Consider the following 20190-nt stretch of genomic DNA (forward strand, 5'->3'; position numbering starts at 1 on the left):
CTAAATAAATAAATAAATAAATAAACATAAATATATATATATATATCATTTTATTTATTTATTTATTTATTTTTTGAACAATTATAAAACATTTATTTTGAAAAATTAGAAAAATGCAAGAATAAGAAAAAACATGGCTGGGTAAAATAAAATAAAATAAAACGTAAAATGAAATGTTAAATAAAACGTTGAATAAAATAAACCATAAAATTAAATAAAATAAACCATAAAATAGAATAAAATAAACCGTAAAATCTAATCACAATCAGAACTTTTTTTTTTTACTTTAAAGAACGAAATAATAAACGTTTTTTATTTTTTTTTTCAAGCAAATTTTATTTATTTATTTTTAAGAATTTATTTTTAAGAATATATTTTATAAAAATGCATGCAAAAATAGGCAAAAACATATCTGGGTCACATTTCTCTCCTGCAATCTGGAGAAAACAAACAAATATAAAATTCAGTCACAATCATACCCTTTTAATAATCTTTTAGTTTCAGTTCTCAGCAGCTATTCTCATTATATTCTAATCGCTGATAAATATATACATTTATTTTTTTCCCATATTCAGTTTTTTTTTCAAAACATATGTTTAATTAATTGAAATCATAAAACTTACACAGTTTAACAACAATATATTAAAACTTTAACGAAAATGGCATTTTAGGGCCCTATAAAATGTATTCTGTTGTATTTATTGTTCTATTTCTCCTTAATTCTTCAGTTTTAGTTGTTCTGCATTCCATTTTGATGCTTTAATTGCGTTTTATTAATCAAAAAGCATGTCTAATCAGCTGGAACCTTATTTGCAACTTTAAATAGCTTGTTGTAAAATAAACCAATTAAATAAAATAAACCATAAAATAGAATAAAATAAACCGTAAAATCTAATCACAATCAGAACATTTTTTTTTTACTTTAAAGAACGAAATAATAAAAGTTTTTAATTTTTTTTTCAAGCAAATTTTATTTATTTATTTTTAAGAATATATTTTTAAGAATATATTTTATAAAAATGCATGCAAAAATAGGCAAAAACATATCTGGGTCACATTTCTCTCCTGCAATCTGGAGAAAACAAACAAATATAAAATTCAGTCACAATCATACCCTTTTAATAATCTTTTAGTTTCAGTTCTCAGCAGCTATTCTCATTATATTCTAATCGCTGATAAATATATACATTTATTTTTTTCCCATATTCAGTTTTTTTTTCAAAACATATGTTTAATTAATTGAAATCATAAAACTTACACAGTTTAACAACAATATATTAAAACTTTAACGAAAATGGCATTTTAGGGCCCTATAAAATTTATTCTGTTGTATTTGTTGTTCTATTTCTCCCTGATTCTTCAGTTTTAGTTGTTCTGCATTCCATTTTGATGCTTTAATTGCGTTTTATTAATCAAAAAGCATGTCTAATCAGCTGGAACCTTATTTGCAACTTTAAATAGCTTGTTGTAAGACTTTTTGTGAAATTATCTCTGTCATTGCGCCAGCAACTCAACAAAACACGCAAGACAGTCTGAGTGTTTACTCCCATGCCATTTTTTGTCCCATTTTTTTTTCCCCCTCCCAACTTCCTAAGAGTGATTCCAAATCGGAAAATGATGTTGTTTAAACTTGCTTCACTTGTTTAGCTGTGTGATACATTTCATCGGCACTCACAGACTGTGAAAATGAATGTTATTCCAAGGAAAATGAGTTACACAGTTGTTATTCCACATAGCTGTGAGTAGCTGACAGTATTTAGTGTGGCTTGTTGCGTTGTTGATTGATTTCTTTAACCTTTTCAGAGGCTCGTTACAAGCGGCGTCTAATCGTATTCACCCTCGTAGACTTCGCTCACGATCGCAGTTCAGCATTCTAATCACATCTGCAGGCCATTGTTGATGACTCTCTTCAATCTGAGAATTACCGCAAAGCATCATTCATCATCATATTATACAGTAGTTATGCTTACAGCACATCAATGCATGCTAGTTAGTAGTATTCTAAGGGCATGATTATTATTTTTTAAATGATTGATTGCATGCAATTAACAAAAGAGAGAATATTTTAAAGGAAATATTAGTGTTGCATTTTTTTATTTTTTTTTATTTTGTCATTTGCTTTTAGTTTTTTTCCCAGGTACTGCATGCTGGAAAACATGTATGCCACACTATACAGTTTCCTTCATAGTAGTCTCTGTGCCATGATTACCCACTAAAAGAGTCTTAAATTCTCATCCTTCTCCTCTGTCCTCCATCTGTTCATCCTGTCGCAGCTCTTTGGGCTTATTGCTAGGTTACTGTAATTACCTCCCATCTTTCCCCACGTTGGGTAACTTAAGGCCTGCTGATGTTTGATGGAAGACTAATGGCAGGAAAGAGAAATGGAGGGGAAAGAGATGGAAGTAGGAGAGATTAGTATTTATGAAATTAGCTATAGATGAAATTAGAAACATTTAGACCAGAACCAGACCAGAATGAGATGGTATGTAAATATGTTTTGGTTAAGCTCAGACACTTAAAATTTATTAATTAGAACAATTATTTATAACTGCAAGAGAAGAATGGAAAGAAAGAGTTAAAGTTGTAGATGAGGATTATTTTTCATTGAATTTCATTTTATTTTTTACATTTTATTTTAAATGCATTTATTTATATTTTTATATTTCATTTATTTATTTTTATCCATTCATTCATGTATTCATTCATTCATTCATATATTTTCCGGTATTTTTTTTAATTTTATTATTATATTATCTTTTGAAATGTTGATATCCATAATTTGATTAACCATGATGGAATTAGACAAAGCAATTAATAAAATAATACCACAAAAATAAATATATAAATCAAATAAACAAATACAAATCCATTGCTAATACTTGCTCATGTTTGTGTTTTTAAAACAATGCAATTAAAACAATACCCCCCAAAAAAAGTTTAAAATAAATAAAATAAAATAAAAATAATTTAAACAAAAATTAAAAATACTTGTAATATTTAATTTTAAAAAATGGCCAGGGTGAAAGAAAGAAAGAAAGAAAGAAAGAAAGAAAGAAAGTATTTAAACTTTTACACCTATTTTTTTTTATATTTTCTACTTCAGAATTTCATGTGTAACTTAATGTGTTACTTGACGATTCTTTGTAATCTCTGAAATTTACTAGTAATTTCTGTGTAAAATCACACAGAACAGTTTTTTTATTGTATTTGTGACATTCTGCTAAAAAGGCACTAACTAAAATAATTTTCATGAAGAAACATGAATTTAATATTTTATCCAATATATTAAAACACATACTGCATAGTAGGAAATTATCTTGTACCGTTTTTTTTTTGTTTGTTTGTTTGTTTTTTGCTTTTGCTTATGGTCATTTCTCATGGAGCTGTGAGGAGCTGCTGGATGTTTATCAGCCTCTTATCGCCTCTTGAAAAAAAGTCTGGCCACAGTTCCCAGAAATTGGAGCTTTGTAGTGCGTTCAATTTTACAACAAGTGTCCAAGCAATCCTCCCGAGTATCATGCACGCTCTGATAAAACGCCGGCCGATCGGTGTCTGGGTTCTCTCCGTGCTGCAGGAACAGGGCCGATAGGAGCTCTCTCACTCTGATAATTAGCGCTCGGCTCGTCCTCTCTACCACATTAGAGACGTGCCCCTGAGAGCAGCTAGTCCTTGTCACTCTCTCAGGGCTTAGTGATGATAATTATCACTTGTCCCAGGCAGGGCAGCTCTTGTTAATGTAGCTGTGATCTTCACTGGTGCAGTGCTAACTAGGCCTGGTCTGCTCAGCCACCCAGCAAAATATAATTAGGCTGAATTCTCCTCCGAGTCAGAGACTTCCTGGTCTGTTGGTATGCGTTTGGCTCATTTTATCCCAGTCTTCCCTCTCCCTTTGCGGCCTGTCAGTCCATCCATTTTTCTATATCAGGCGGCAAGATTTTCTAAGATAATTAAAAGTCAGATGAATAAAAAATCCCAACTGAAATATAAAATGATCCGATTTACGTTATTATTGCATGTTCCTGATCTAATTATGAATGGTTTATTGTTACATGCTATTCCGAGGGGGGAAAAAATGGAGTCAAAACTTGCTCCTCCATTGTTTTGGCCCAGCTGATATCACTATCAGCTTCATCCACCTTCACTCTCCACCTTCAATACCACGACTGAGGTGCCCTTGAGCAAGGCACCGAACCCCCAACTGCTCCCCGGGCGCCGCAGCAAAAAATGGCTGCCCACTGCTCCGGGTGTGTGTTCACGGTGTGTGTGTGTTCACTGCTGTGTGTGTGCACTTTGGATGGGATAAATGCAGAGCACTAATTCCAAGTATGGGTCACCATACTTGGCCACATGTCACATGTCACGTCACACTATTAAATAATGCTAACCAGTAGCCCAAATATCCATTGAGGCATCATTTTTGAAAAATATATTTTGTTTGGCTTAATTCTGGTATATGACGTCCTCTTTCCATGATCTCATCATTTCCCATGACCTGTGAATTTAATCATTGATTGAATGATTCAGATTGAGTTTCTCCTAGAGAGCAATCTTTTTTGTTAATCATGATAATCTTCACAAATGAGACAGCTTTTTAAAGCCTAAATACAATCATCAGAAGTAGAAAGCTAAATGTAGTCTATAAATGAACTACACCATAAATTGCTTCCAACAACTCTTTCGATTTTTATTCAAAATACATTTTGCCTAGAAGTTTGAGCATCTGTGCTTAGCTTTACCAAGATACCAAGTTTACCTGAACCTGAAATCAAAAGTCAGAGATCTTGTTTCGTCTGATTTGTGTCTGTTTCATTACCTGTAATGGATGTCAGGAGAAACATTTGAGATTGGTTGAGTAATGCAATCACATTAGCCAAAATTTATTGGCAAAAAAGCTTCATTAGTGTTTCAGTAGTGTATGATGTGTGAAGAACAGTTCAAACCAAGTTGTTTCTGTTAGTCATCGTGGTCAATACAAGTGGCCAACTTGATTTCGATGCGAAATGTGTTTAGAGAAGTCGTTTGTCTTCAAATGAAATTTCCAATTGTGCAGATTCCTATTGAAATTACTCTAATCGACTGTGAAAATTAGTTGAACAATGATAAATGTGATTGAGAAATGCTATGAATGGGTCTTTTCTTCAGACTTCCACCTTTTTTCAGCTCTTTTCTGTTTAAATAGCGATGTCAGACTCTTATTGGTTGATGTTCTTGATTGTCGTATGAGGCAGCCAATCATTAGCTATGTTTCCATCCAAAGATGTGAATTTAACTTATGCGCAAAACTGGAATATCGCATAAAACATTTGCAAATAAAGCACCGTTTCCATCCAACGAGTCAAAGAGAACAAAAACGTCACTTCCTGATAAACTGGCACTAAATATCTCTAAGAAAACTAGGAGAAACCACTGAATATAATAATTTTCATATGTAATAAATTGCATGCGCTTCAGAGAGAGCAGACGTAACACAATAAATGCGGTCATTGCTTTTAGAGGTGGATGCCTGCTGTTTGGGAAAGCAGTCATGTAAGACAGTAATTATTCAGAAATACTTTGATGACAGACTTTCCTCAGGCATTTCAGAACGACCAAAACAACATATAGATGCTGTGAACGAGATCGGTCCGCTGGTTAGTCAATTTATCCCGTCTCATAGCGCAAAGTCACATGACTTTTTCAATGCGCATGGTGGAATTTATTCAGTACATACGTTTTTTATGCGCATTTTTAGAATTCATGCGCATCTTGGCGTTTCCATCCAGCGGTTTTTTATGCGATATTCCAAAATGCGCATAAAAATAGGTGGATGGAAACATAGCTATTGGCTAAGACAGTGAGGTTCTCAAGTAATGACTGTTGCCATTTACAAGCACATCCTCATTAGTCCTGAAGCTACAGACTCAGTGTGATGTTGGTCTGGTTGAGATGCTCTCTCATTTTCAAACAAAGTAGCTTTCTTTATAAATCTTTTAGCCTCAGTCACATTCAGATTCCTATTGATATTATTCTGTTTCGACCATGAAAATTGGTAGATATGATCACTCCTTTACAGTATAAAACATAACTCATGAAATGTCATGAGCGGCTCTTCTTATTAGCTATGCACCTCATTTATACTCATGATCACAAATGCGTGGATTCCTATTGAATTTACTCTACTTCGATCCCCAAAATTGGCTGAACAATGGTAAATGGGATTGCACTTTTACTGTAATATCAACAAGTGTTCTCATTTGCCATGTTGCCTTTTATTTTAAAGATCTTATTTAATTAGCAATGTCAGACTCTTGTTTTTGATTGTCATGCGAGGCAGCCAGTCATTGGCTAAGAAAGTGAAGTTCTCAAGAAACGACTGCTACATCTCTGTTCGTCTCCATTTACAAGCACATCCTTGTCAGTCCTGAGGCTACAGACTCAGTGTGATTTTTGTCTGGTCGAGACGCTCTCTCCTCCATGTTGGGAGTGGGACCCCCATAGTAAAGTCTATTGCTGTAGGCTGTTTGCGTTGCTTTATGCAAGACTGGGTAATGCCATATTGTCATTATGCTCAGTGCTTCCCAGCACGCACAATCACACCACATGTGCGTCATCTTACATGTCCTGTACGCAGATCGCCACATCTGCGAGCACTGTTTTATAAGCCTCGACCCTGCAGAGATGTCTCAATCGCCTCCGCATGCATCCTGGCTCATTCAGAACAGCTGGAGAGAGGTAAATTAGTACCATGAGCTGTTTGATTTGGCATTCGAGAGCTTGGAGGACGCACAGATCCCCTCCGCTGGGGTGTGATTCACTGTGGCAGGTATTTGCATGGCAATGATGCTCATCATTTATCCCTGTTGGGTGATGGGTAATGCATCTCGCTGGCATCCCGTTGGCAATCTCCAGCTCCTACTGCGGTCATGTGTTTGGCCTCTACTCAAATGGTTATGTGTGTGTGGCGTTTCAAGGTGGTCCCACCAGGCATGTTCATCACCTTGAGGAGAGCAGAGGCATTTCTGCCCAGCGTTCGGTGCCTGTTGTTCTCTGGTGGATTTCCAAGAACCCGCAGCCAGGTTAATTCTGCTCGAGTGTCTCTCCAAGTCCTGGATGCACAGTGAGCTGGACTGTCCTAGAATCACAGAGACACAAAAGCAATGAAACAAGGTCCTCATGCATGCAATTCCATGTAGCCTGGATACAGTTCACAAACACAAGAAGAGAATTGGGTTGAGGTCAAGAAGCTTGGTTTAATTACTTGGTCTAAAATTATTAGACCAATCGTGGTGCACTTGTGTCAGCAGCATATGTTAGCATTGATGTTTACCTGTAATGACTATATAATTAATTTTATTCATGGTTTTGTCCCTCCAACACACTTCCGGACACTCTTTTGTGAAATGACTTTAAGGGATGGTGCGAGTTGCTCGTAATTTAGGGGAGACCAGCAGTAATGAGAAATGCATTATGCCATAATAGGCATATAATTTTTTCATGATCAAAGGTTTTTATTGCTTTTCATGCACAAAGCACTACAAAACTGTAAAGAATCTTCACTTAGGATGAACCACAGTGTAGGGGGCATCAGACACATCTAATACTAAGTAACATACAACATTTAATTAAATGCGTTCATGTAAAAATTACTATGATTTTTATTTATCAAAGTGTCCTGGAAAATTTTTTTTATCATGGTTTCCATAAAAATATTAAACAGCAAAACCGTTTTCAAAGCATCAGATCATGTGACACTGAAGACTGGAGTAATGTTGCTGAAAAGTCTGCTTTGCATCAAAGGAATAAATTACATTTTCAAATATATTCAATTAGAAAACTTTTTTTTAATTGTAATAATATTTCACAATATTACAGTTTTACTGTATTTTTGACCAAATAAATATAGCCTTGGTGAGCAGAAGAAACTTCTTTTATTTTAAAAAGCCCTACCAATCCTAAACTTGCAAATATTTTGCATTTAAGATTTACTATTTTAAGAAGGCTATAAATCTAGTAAAATTTCATGCATATTTCATGCACATTTTATGTAGGTTTTCTTTGCTGATGTAAAACCATTAGGGGCATCAGACACATCTAATACTAAGTAACATACAACATTTAATTAAATGCGTTCATGTAAAAATTACTATGATTTTTATTTATCAAAGTGTCCTGGAAAAAAAAATGTATCATGGTTTCCATAAAAATATTAAACAGCAAAACCGTTTTCAAAGCGTCAGATCATGTGACACTGAAGACTGGAGTAATGTTGCTGAAAAGTCTGCTTTGCATCAAAGGAATAAATTACATTTTCAAATATATTCAATTAGAAAACTTTTTTTTAATTGTAATAATATTTCACAATATTACAGTTTTACTGTATTTTTGACCAAATAAATATAGCCTTGGTGAGCAGAAGAAACTTCTTTTATTTTAAAAAGCCCTACCAATCCTAAACTTGCAAATATTTTGCATTTAAGATTTACTATTTTAAGAAGGCTATAAATCTAGTAAAATTTCATGCATATTTCATGCACATTTTATGTAGGTTTTCTTTGCTGATGTAAAACCATTAAATGAGTTTACACAGAATTAACTTCAGATGAGTATCAGTAACATAGGCCTGGATTAGGACTAAAATAGTCTAATGTAGTTGTTCACTTGCACAAGTTAATCTGAATTGCTTTCACAGATTGCAGACCACATGATTCATATCCCGGACGTCAGAAAAAAACCTTTTGAACCAACCAAAATAATCAAACTCTGACTACAAACGGACCACAAAGCTCTAGTCTAAAGCCCTGAGGGAGGTCAAAATGTCCATCTAATTTGGCCAGAGGATGTTCATTGTTCTTATTTAACTTTCCTTTTCTTAATCAAGCAACCATTCAATTTAAACTTACTCAAGCTGGGTCAAAATGTCCTGTTGCTTTTAATTTTCAACCCCTTTAAATTTTTAAGTGTTCAATTTGAGAAAGCCTTCTCTAAGAACTTTGGCAGACAATCAATACCTCCATGGGAACCAAAGCAGTCCTCAAAATCAAACAAGTGATTGAATTTCAGAGCAATGTACTCTCTACCCATGAATTAATTGACACAGTCGACTTCTAAGCTAAGACGTAATTTAGCTCAAATAATACCTAATGTGCTTCTGTAGCTCAACTGATGAACAGATATTAGGAGTGCCAAAGTCACCAACAAATAACAATGTAAATCTGCTGTCAGATTTGGATCTGTACAATGCATCCTGAAAAATGTATCACGACTGTTTTCTACATTGATGATAGTAAGAAATGTTTCTTGAGCAGCAAATCAGCATATTGGAATAATTTCATATGAAATATGTATCAATCCTTATACTTCTTGTTTTAAATAACATTCAGAAATATTTTATCATTGCAGCGTCAGGCATAATTTTTTTATGTTATTTATTTTAAGTTTTGGGAATTTTGTGTATCGTGAGCAAGCAGGCGTTGAGCTTCAGGCCAACCGGGGCTCGAAAACAGTGTGAAATTAGGCGTGACCGGACTAGTTATTTCCTTTATTTCTTTAGTACTGTATCTGCCAAAGCCTTGATGGACAGCTCACACTCATAAACCAATAGTGTCTGCTGGGTATCAGCATTTGAGCCTTGTGATTCAGCCCAGGTAAGCAGAGGAAGCTCTGCAGTTGTGTACTTTTTTTTTTCATTAACTTTGATATGTATCTGTCTATCACACACACACACACACACACACACTTTCTCCTTCTTCCCAGGTCTCTTGTTCGCCCTCACCAGGCACAAACACACACTGTTTTGAGAGTTTTATTGTTTAAGTTTGCCCATGACCTGAGGGAAACTGAAAGAGTAGCTTCCTGTCACTCAAAAAATAAGCAACAAGTAATAAAGCAACAAAAAAAAAAAAAGGAAAGAAAATGCTTCACACCGCTGGCGAGTCCATCCTCCATGGGATGAATGACCTTCTGTCCCTGTACATCACCTAGGTCATCACTCACAACCAAACAGCTCTCTGCCATTGGCTGAACTACAAACTCGTAAAGGTGTCGAGGAATGAAGACAAAGTGCTCTTAATGAAAGTGTGCAGGAATGGGATTTATTTATCGGTGGTCTGGTAGCCTAGTGGTTAAAGATCAGACCTGGTAACTGAAAGTCATCCATGAACTATCATTTATTACCGACCTATGTAGAACAGGTCACTGAGAGACTGTCTGTGTAAATAGATATATTTCCAAAAAATATTTAAAAAATAATAAAAATGACAAGCATATAACAAAATTACTAATATATTAATTAGTATAGTAATTAATACATACCGTAATATTAATTTGTTTTTGCATTACTTTAACCCATGAAAATAAGTTGAGCAGTTTCAACCCTTTTTGATTTGAGTTGACTTGATTGTGTGTACTGTATGTGTATAGATATATATAATATATCTATCTATCTATCTAGCTATATATATACATATATATATATTATGCACACTTGAAAAATTTTAAGGCAGCAACTGAACTGTGTATAGATAATAATACAATAACACTGGCAACGTCAAACCTGATGTGACATCTTTACATGTGAATTTGAATTGAATAAGATTTAAGAGCTGTGGCAAAAGGCAAACTTGAAATATAGTGACGTATAGCCATATGGACTTTTTTATTTATTTATTTATTTTTTAACTTAACTGTCTCTATTATAATGAACACTATGTATATTCTGCAATATATGCTGTCTTCCACTGAAGAAAGAAAATCGTACAGATTTTGAATGACAAGATGCCATGTACTCAATTTGTGCATCATTAAAGCTGCGTAATGAAGTTCATTAGCTGCTGTCAGGTGACAAATAAAGACTTTATTGTAATTAACAAAGGGGTTTGTTAGAGAACAAGCCAGTTTGTTGAAATCCTTGGGTCAGAGGTTGTTGTAGGGACTCTATAAAGTAGTTTCTCGTCATGTTGTTGTGAAAGTCTTCCATGTTCCTCTTTAAGGACAAAGTCCAGGTCGAGGTCATTGTGAAGACTTTTATTGCTGCTGAGGTTGATTAGCTCCGACAGGCTTTTTCCATGACTACTACTTACCTCTATATCGCAGCCACGTGGGTTTATTTTGGTGTCATTCGTGACCCTGTGATGTCAAACACGTGAGTGCTGAATCCGTGCTGAGGATAGAGGCTCTCTACCAGCTGAATCAAGCTAAAGTTTTAAGGCTTTCCTTGTCCATTGTCTCGTTTTCTGTGCTCAATGTTGATTTGAGCTAGAACATGCTGTATTATATCCCTAAAAAGAAGCAGATATATCTATCCGACTTTCTGAAATGCTGTTCTGAGTACTTTTATAGACGCATCATGCACAGAATTGCATTAAAACCACAATCACACAGTGCTAGTGTTGATTTATTTTGATTCTCAGCTGCATATCTAGGACATGTTCCATAAATGAGGATTTGGATGCATGTTCCAGCATGTTCCCTGCTGCGCACGACCTCATCTCATCCATATTTTGCCACACATCTGGAACTGTGCACAAGGGTTAGGGGATGGAAGATATTGAAATTCAAAATGCAAGTTGGTATCTTTGTGAGAGAGCGGATGAGATCAGAGTCAAATGAGGGCACAAGAGTGAATGAGGTGTATTGATTATGACTGACTGTCACATGTCTGTTAAACCATCATGAAGGCTCTTACTGGGGTAGACATTGAGTTTTATACTGTTAAACAAATCAGAGACAAACCGACACAACCGAGTATATGGGTGTTTCTTCCAGTATGGGCACTTTTAGGGACTTTTAACTTTTAGGGAAATTAAACTCCCTTAAAATACACTATGAAATTCCCTTAAAATACACTTTAAAAATGAGTATAGTTCATTCAAAACATACATCATAAAGATATGTTTATTTCCATTTCAACTCAAATCACCAATTGTTCTGTGGTGTGAATGACATTTTAAACATTTATGCAATAATGACTCCTTTGTTTAAGGCTATTTACATAGCATTTTATATATCTTACATACACAAATGAAATAATATTTCACTTTTTTCCCATACTTTGCATGATTTCTAATCAAGCTGAAATTTTGACAAAATAAAAATATTCTTAGATGTGATAGCTGATATTTTTGTTGGTTGTGGTGGTAATTCAATTTAAAACTGTATTTTGATTGAAATATTTATTTAGATTGAAACGTATTTAGATTGAAAATGTATTTAGATTTTACAGTAAATATCAGAGTGGTATATATTTTTTTCCATTCTTAATGTTAACCATATTACTAAAAAATAAAATAAAATAAATATTTTAAGATTGAAAGTGTGGGTCTGGAATAAAGATATAACAATAAAAATCAAACATTGAGAAACAAATAAACATAATTGTTTTATTTGAAAAATGCAGTGTTTTAATATAACCTTAATTAAAAAAAAAAAAAAATGCTGTTGTTGAAGGAACACACTTTTTGTAACAAATTGAATTAACCAGGTAACCCATTGAATTTATAGTCCTAAACAGGGCTAGAAGTCTGGGTCTGTCTCCTGAACAAATCTTTTTCTGTTTCTCTAAATTTCTTTATTAACTAATCATGTCCTTCCCTCACTGTTATTGGGTTCATTATATGGGTCTGGTAAGGCAGAGCTGTAATTTCACAGCTGAGAGAACGAGGTTACAGAAGCTCCTGTCATTAGTTCAATACAATATGTGAAGCATGACTCTCTTCACTGTGTGTTTTGGTCTGGCCATTTAACAACAACAAGACTCAGAAGAGTAGTTTTCAGGTGTCTCATTTCAGGATCTGTATTTCCAATTCAAACAAACTAAAACATTTCACAATCCTAGTAGAAATAGATCACAAACAGCCTTGTGTCAGCTTGTAAACCAATACATTTTGGCTGTGTCCTGTATTGAGTAATTGGCCCGTTTCTTCTGAACTCCTTGTCCAATCATCATGAAACTTACTATGCATTAACAAAAAGACATTTCAAAGAGACGCACCAAATGTTATTGAATTCCCTCAAAAGGGGGCGCTATAACTAAACCATCCTCAGCTATTTGACTAAGGAAGTTAAAATTCACCTGTACTGAGGAAACCTTGGCCATTTTGTCTCTTTGTTTTTTGGTGTTTGTGACTATATTTATCACTTTTGTCTCTTTGTTATGTTATAGCAATCTGGAGGAATTGTTGATGCCTCTTGTGCTTTTCTCGCTTTGATCTGTGGGCCAATTTACAGCCGTCTGATTGAATGTCGCTTCCATGTTTCTCAATGTATATATTTTTATTTCCAACCCACAGGCAATCAAATCACTCTCGCCATCGGGTTGTCCTTCCTTTACAAGCCTGAACAGAACCCAACCCAAGGACAGACGGACAGGCACATAAACACGCTCTGATTTTTGCGAGACAAGGTGAGCAAGTTCATTTATAAAAGAGCGAACACAAAACAAACCGCAAAGCACTCAAGGGTTCCAGAAAACAAAGGCCAGGCATGTCAATCAGGCATTTGTTACCCAGCTCGTGCAACATTTCTCCAAAAATACAAGATTTAGCCCGGTGAAGTGTGCATTCATATCTTATTTTTTGTGTTGGTGGTGGTGTTGATTTTGTTTTTCAATCTAGTTTACATAATGGTCTTGCTGGAGGAGGGAAAAAAATCAGTAGACATGAATGACAAAAACACTTTAGGGGCAGAAATTGAGAATTTTCAGCTGATTTGCACACTCAGAAAAGCATTTGTATTCAGCTGGAAAAGACATCTTGACTCGTCATAAATATTAAACACTCTCAATTGGCGAATGCTGATAGATTCTCCCGCTCATCATTACCTGTATTGCATAAACCTCACTCAGCCAAACAATTTGAATTATAAGTATGATGAGGCCGAATAGACCATCTAATTGGGCTACTTTGGAACCAAATCCAGCTCTTAACGTGGGATTCCGAGAGTATCTGCATAAATTAAGGATAAGCTCTGGACACAGACCCTTATCTACTTAATTCTGAGGGATAACCTGAATTTATAATTCTTCCGACTCAAGGGCCAATAAGTTGAGCGAGCGAGACTGTTCATGATGGCGAGAGAGAGAGAGAGAGAGAGAGAAAGAGGGCTGCTGCGGAGAGCTGTTTTAATCTCACGGCTCCTTGGCCAAAGGTAGAGAGATCAGCACAACCAGTGTTTTCTCGGTGCGCACTACAACGTCAGACAGGGAAATAGATGTGAAAGTGCAAAGAGAGACGTAAACAGTTAGGATGGGTCGGAGCCGCTGAGCTGACATCAGGTTTTGCTTCAATAAATGCACTTTGTTTCTTTATTACGCAATTTTATCCATCAGGATTTAATCGGATGGCGTAAAGTACATTTAAATAATACGCTATGAAGGCTGTGTAGTTTTCAAAGTGCTGGTAAAATATCACATCCATAGCTATGATGTTACAAATTATGGGTCTCACCAAAAGCTATTTAACACTCACTGCAAAGCAGCAACCCTGTGAGACAAATATACAGCTAGAGGAGGAAAGAAAAAAAAGCACTTTGTAAAAGACCTAGAGCTCTGCTTTTGAACAATTCCTTGTGCAGTCAGTCTGTCTATGTGAGATGATCTATTAGTTTGTATATATGAATGTGTGGCACTTTTAATAGATTTTAGAGCTTTTTCCAGGTTGAAATCACCATTGATTTCCAACAAAATTGGCTGTGTGTAATTGTTTTGTGAGCATACAAAAGCATTGTGAATTGCAGTGAGCATTTGTGACAGAAACTGTGAAATCTCTTATGTTATATGACCTATTTGTTTGTGAAAAACACTTATTTTTTGAGATGCAGACAGGTATATAGACATATAAATGTGTTGCACACGCCGGTGTAGTTAAACATTAGCATGTCTAATTTAAAAGCTTAATAGTAAAGCTGTTATTTTACAGATATCAGGCTGAAATCACCAGTGAGAACAGCCTCAAAAGTCATTAAACATTCAAACGTGCATTCAAACAAATGTTTTCCTCTTTTTTCCAAGAGTAAAGCTGTAATTTATAGATTTTAAGGCTTTTTATCATTGAAATCACCAGTGTTTTCTAATAAAATGGACTGTGTGTATTTGTTTTGAGAGCATACAAAATGGTATATGAACATTATAAGCACTTTTTGCATGCATTTGTGAATTGCTGTGAGTATTTGTGAGAAAAACTTAAATCTGTTTACATGATATGACTTATTAGTTTGTGAAACACTCATTTTTTTAGATATAAATGTGTTGCCCAAGGTGGAGTTTAGTATTAGCATGTCTAATTTAAAATCTTAAGAGTAAAGCTGTTGATTTATAGATTGTATGGCTTTTTTTCAGGTTGAAATCACAAGTGAGAAACAGCCTCAAAAGTCATAAAAACTGCAAATGTGCATTCACACGTATTTTCTGTTTTCCTCCTTTCACACATACATCTTCAATGCAGAGTACAATGCAAACAGCTCGGCGTTTATTTGTGCATTAAATTACAGAAATAAAATAGCCTGTGTGTATTTGTTTTGTGAGCATACAAAATGGTGTAGGCTATAATATATTTCAGCATTTTGTTGCATGCATTTGTGAATTGCAGTGAGCATTTGTGAGAGAAACTGTTAAATCCATTAATGCGAAATAAAACCAGAGCACAGACAGTAGTTTTTTTTTCTCTCCCCTCGCCGCAGTGTGCCTTAACTACTTTTTTGTGCATTTTCTAAAACAGTGGTATGAACTGACCTTTGTTGAAATGAGGGGTTTCATAACACTTTAAGAGAGAGAATTAACCATTGCCCATAAAATGGTGCCGTGACCCGGACAGCACATCTCATCTGCATTGCATGAAAACAGACGCACAGAAAAAGCACATTAAGACCGATGTAAAGGCCTGTAATAGGAAAAGAAAGCGAGGAGAGCCACATAAGACTGTTAAAACATTAACAACCCCCTGGAATCAAAGTCACCTTAGTAAAAGTGTTCTAGTCTGGCTGGGCTACATCAGGGGAATGCATAAACATGCAGGAGGACAGAGAGAGACGGAGAGAGACTGAGTATTTATTACGAAAATAAATCATTTTAACACTTAGGCCACCCACTGCCTCAGACTGTGGGTAATGAGTCCTGAGCCGTGAGTGAGAAAGAGAGAGCGATCCAGCGGCTAATTCTCTATTTAAAGTCGAGGCTTGGAGCCGTGTGAAGTGGAGCTCTAATGAAGGTGGATTGTGAAGGGGCTTTGTCTCGGTTCAGACCGGAGTAAAAAATGCTGCTTGTTTGTGTAGCTAATTCTCTATTTAAAGTCGAGGCTTGGAGCCGTGTGAAGTGGAGCTCTAATGAAGGTGGATTGTGAAGGGGTTTTGTCTCGGTTCAGACCGGAGTAAAAAATGCTGCTTGTTTGTGTGACCGTCAAGAGCTCCGAGTCTGTTCGCAAAACAACTGCTGTTGCGTTTGAATGCATGATGCGTTTGGATGAATTTCACATAACCTGTTTATACTTACACTGTATATTTCACTATGAAATCAGAAGACAAAAATAGAAAATTGTGTTATGGAAATTATTTTCCTAAAATATGAGTTAAATTTCACCCTCAAATGATTAGTTTAACCCAATATCCATTGTAAAAAGCAAAAAAACAATTAATGAATGTGAAAAAGAAAAACATATAAAGAATTGTTACGTCATGCTAGTATTTGTTGTACATTTGTTGTTGTATTAATGTGTTGTTTTTATGCTAATGCATGGCGTTAAGTAAAAACTAATATTTTTACAGTAATTTTTATTGTATAAAAGTATGCAAATGATCACCACTGAGAATAATGAGAATAAAGTAAAACATCCAATTCATATTAATAATAGGAATTTTGGAATGAAATGTGCTTGAGGGTAATTTAAAAAAACTTATTTCAACACAATCTCAAATAAATAAGAATTCACGCATCATGCTAGTATTTGTTTTACAGTGTTTAATTTATGGCAGAAAAAAAAGTTTTGTATTTTTGTGTTTAGATGTTTTTATTTACCTCATAAAAAAAAAACATTATAATTTTTTTATTATATGAAAGAATGCAAATCGCCACTAAGAGTAATGAAAATAAAGTAAAACATCCAAAGCATTACGTTAATAAGTATTTTGGACGGAAATGTGCTTTAAAGTAATAAAAATCATGAAAATAATGTCACAATGCAAAAAAATCTTAAGTTTTAATAAAAACAGCCTTCAGTTTCTTCACTGAAAAAAATTGCTAGTAAATTTTTACAAATAATTACAAATCAACAAGAAACGGATTGAATTAAATGTGAAATTGTGATGTAGAAAGACTGAAACTGAAAACTTAAACTGTGCTCTAATTACGCCAAAAATTATTTGCATTATATTTTTACATTCTTACAGATAATGATACTGTCAATATGTTTGCCTGTTTTTCATTTATGACTTTTTGTCACGTTGTACCAATACTGCTAATATGCCGGTTACATTAGGGAAATGGCATTCAAAATGTGCTCAAAATGATAGGATTACATTGCTGTTGTCGATATATACTGTATTTCTCTGCCCTTCAGGCACTTGATAACATCTTAGGAGAACTGAGGCTTTACTGGATCCTCAGAAACGAGGCTAAAAGCCTCAGAGAGCCATGACCCTGTTTCTCTGTGCAGCCAGAACCAAGCGTGCGTTTCTGCTGAGCTCAGAGCCGCAGTTCTCCGGGAGAGTGGCGAACACATCAGGGAATAGTAGATGGCTTGTGTAGCTGACAGTTTCTCGAAGTAAGCCTTTGAAGTCTCTCATTTGTATGTCAAAGAGCACAGCGCTCAATTGTTTCTAGTTTTGGGAATGCCTTCTCCTCCTCCTGACTTTAGAAATCGTTTCTGATTTCCAACATAAATTATTTAAAGGGTCGACAAGATTTACTTTTTTGTTCTCGCACGTTACCAGGCCCGCTGAGCGTTTTCATCTTCACTGTCTTATTAACGTCGACTTTTTACTTTCTGTAAAGTTTGTGTACAGTGCTTTGTATCTGAATTACATAGACTGTACTTTTATAAGTGATACAGGGTTTTGAAAGGAAACTCAACGTACATTTACTGATGACCTATATTACTTGGTGTAAGAATAGAGCGCAACAGGCACAGAAGTAAAATTGCCATTCATTTTGTCCATAGGGACAATGATTTTTAGCGATAACTTTAAAGATAGACCTACTCTAAGCTCTGAGGTTGTTAATCGATGGTATATGCTTTTGTTGCCATTAGTTCACATTATTTGAGCTTATGTTTTATGTTTAACAGTGGAATCCCTGGTGAAAAACTACATTACCCATGATGCTATACAGAAAATTCTACCAATCAGAGAGTTGCAGTGAGCAGAGCTCCGCCCACTCCAATGAATCTTCCTACACTCTCAAAACACTTAATATATACAGTATATTGTATGTATATTTTGCAGTAAAGTTAAAATATATAGTATACAGTCAACTTTAAATTGACAGTTTTATATTTCTCCATTGTTTTTAAATCAATTATGTTGTTTCGTTTCGATTAGGTCTTTCCCTCATTCAAGCCGTTAAGTACACAATCTTGCATCTATGACTTTTTGTCCGATTTTGAAATATTTTTGTTTCAAATTAAAGTTTGTAATGTTCTGATACACTTCGTAGCTTCATGGCTTATAACACTTTTTAAAAAATACTTTTTAAAAATCCCTACGAAAAAATAAATTGAAAACAAAAAAAAACCATTACTTCCGCTGAAAAAGTGTGTGGACACTAATGCACTCTGTTGTTTATTTCCATTATTATTTACAATAAATATAACTATTTATTATATTTACAGTGAATTTTAAGGGTGATTTAGGTTTTATTTGAGCTGTTTTGCTTTAATAAACCTTCAAAGCTACGTTTAAAAAAAGGTGAACCATAGATATGTGAAAAGCTTCTGATGAATTAAACATGCCAAGCCTCGAAGCCTGTCTCTAATGGTGACCACCTTTGAAGACCTCCGCATTTGCATAATGACAATTTTGGATTGCTATTTATCTATTAATGTATTTTATATTTGCACATTTAAACCTCGTTAATGCACCCCATCACTTACGGCAGATTGAAATGTAACTATAATTTGATTTCAGTTCAACTTCTCATGGTTCTCATCCCTGTCATATCTTTCTCCCTTGTTGTGCTACAGAGAGTCATTTTTATCACTGGAGGGAAAAAAAAAAACATTGTCACTGTCGCCTGGCAACCGAAAGCATTCTGATGCAGAGCAAAGCGATTCACGTCTGGAAGTGAAGTGAAGACGGGAGGAAGTGATCGGACCTTCACTGCTCACACTCCAGAGGGATGAAATTTAGAGTAGAGATGTAGAGTTGGAATTTGAATTGAAATTACAGAAGAATTTCATTAGTCTGACACGATACATAAATTATCACATCATTAATTTGGATTAATTATGCCTCTGTATTCCCTGATGTTGGAGAATAATTGTATCATCAACTAATTGGACATATTTCTCCAAGTTTAATACTGTCAAAACAATTAACAGACATGTTTTGTGATATTAGCATTTATAGAAATAAATATAGGCATCAAAATTGATTAATTATATAATAAATTGAATAAATAGAGCATTCTTGAAAATGAAGAATTCAATAATAGTGTATAAAATAAAATATTTATTAAATTATTTGCTATATTTATTAAATACTACTATTTTATAAAAATCCATGTGAATTTATTTGCAAATTTTAAAATGAATTGGCATATGTTTCTGTAAATTTCTCATACGTTATATGTTGAGTGTTGAACATGCCGGTATATTGAGGGGTAATTCATAATGACATGATAAATGGGAAAAAATTAAAATACATTTATTATTACATTAAACACTATGTTTGCGACTTCAAAAATAAATAAAAAAAATTGAACTGTTTTTTAGTTGATATCTCGCAGTTCTGACTTTTGTTTTCTCAGAATTCTGAATTTACTTCTCGTAAATTTTTATGCCACAAAATAGAACATTTTTCAAAATTGCAACTCACAATTCTAACTTTATTCCTTAGAACTCTGAGTTGAAATCTCACAATTCATATTTTTTCCACAATGGAATAAAAATAAAGGTAACTGTAGCTTTTTATCTCACAATTCTCACAAGACTTTTTTTTCCACAATTGTGAAGTTACAGTATATCTCACAATTCAACCTTCTCAGAATTGTGAGGAAAAATTCTGAATCTG

The 20190-nt window shown here is 34.5% G+C and overlaps 1 long non-coding RNA gene across 1 annotated transcript in view; it reads left to right on the plus strand.

Moving 5' to 3' along the window:
• The window catches only part of LOC107705777 (uncharacterized), a 93504-nt gene that overhangs the window by 53212 nt on the left and 20102 nt on the right, over window positions 1–20190 (plus strand). The window contains exon 3 of the long non-coding RNA XR_001636098.1: window positions 13266–13378. This is a non-coding gene — a long non-coding RNA (uncharacterized LOC107705777). The remainder of the gene's footprint in view (window positions 1–13265; window positions 13379–20190) is intronic.

The sequence above is a fragment of the Sinocyclocheilus rhinocerous genome, unplaced genomic scaffold (genome assembly GCF_001515625.1).
Source record: "Sinocyclocheilus rhinocerous isolate Xijiao unplaced genomic scaffold, SAMN03320098_v1.1 scaffold834, whole genome shotgun sequence".
In the NCBI taxonomy this organism is placed as follows: domain Eukaryota; kingdom Metazoa; phylum Chordata; class Actinopteri; order Cypriniformes; family Cyprinidae; genus Sinocyclocheilus; species Sinocyclocheilus rhinocerous.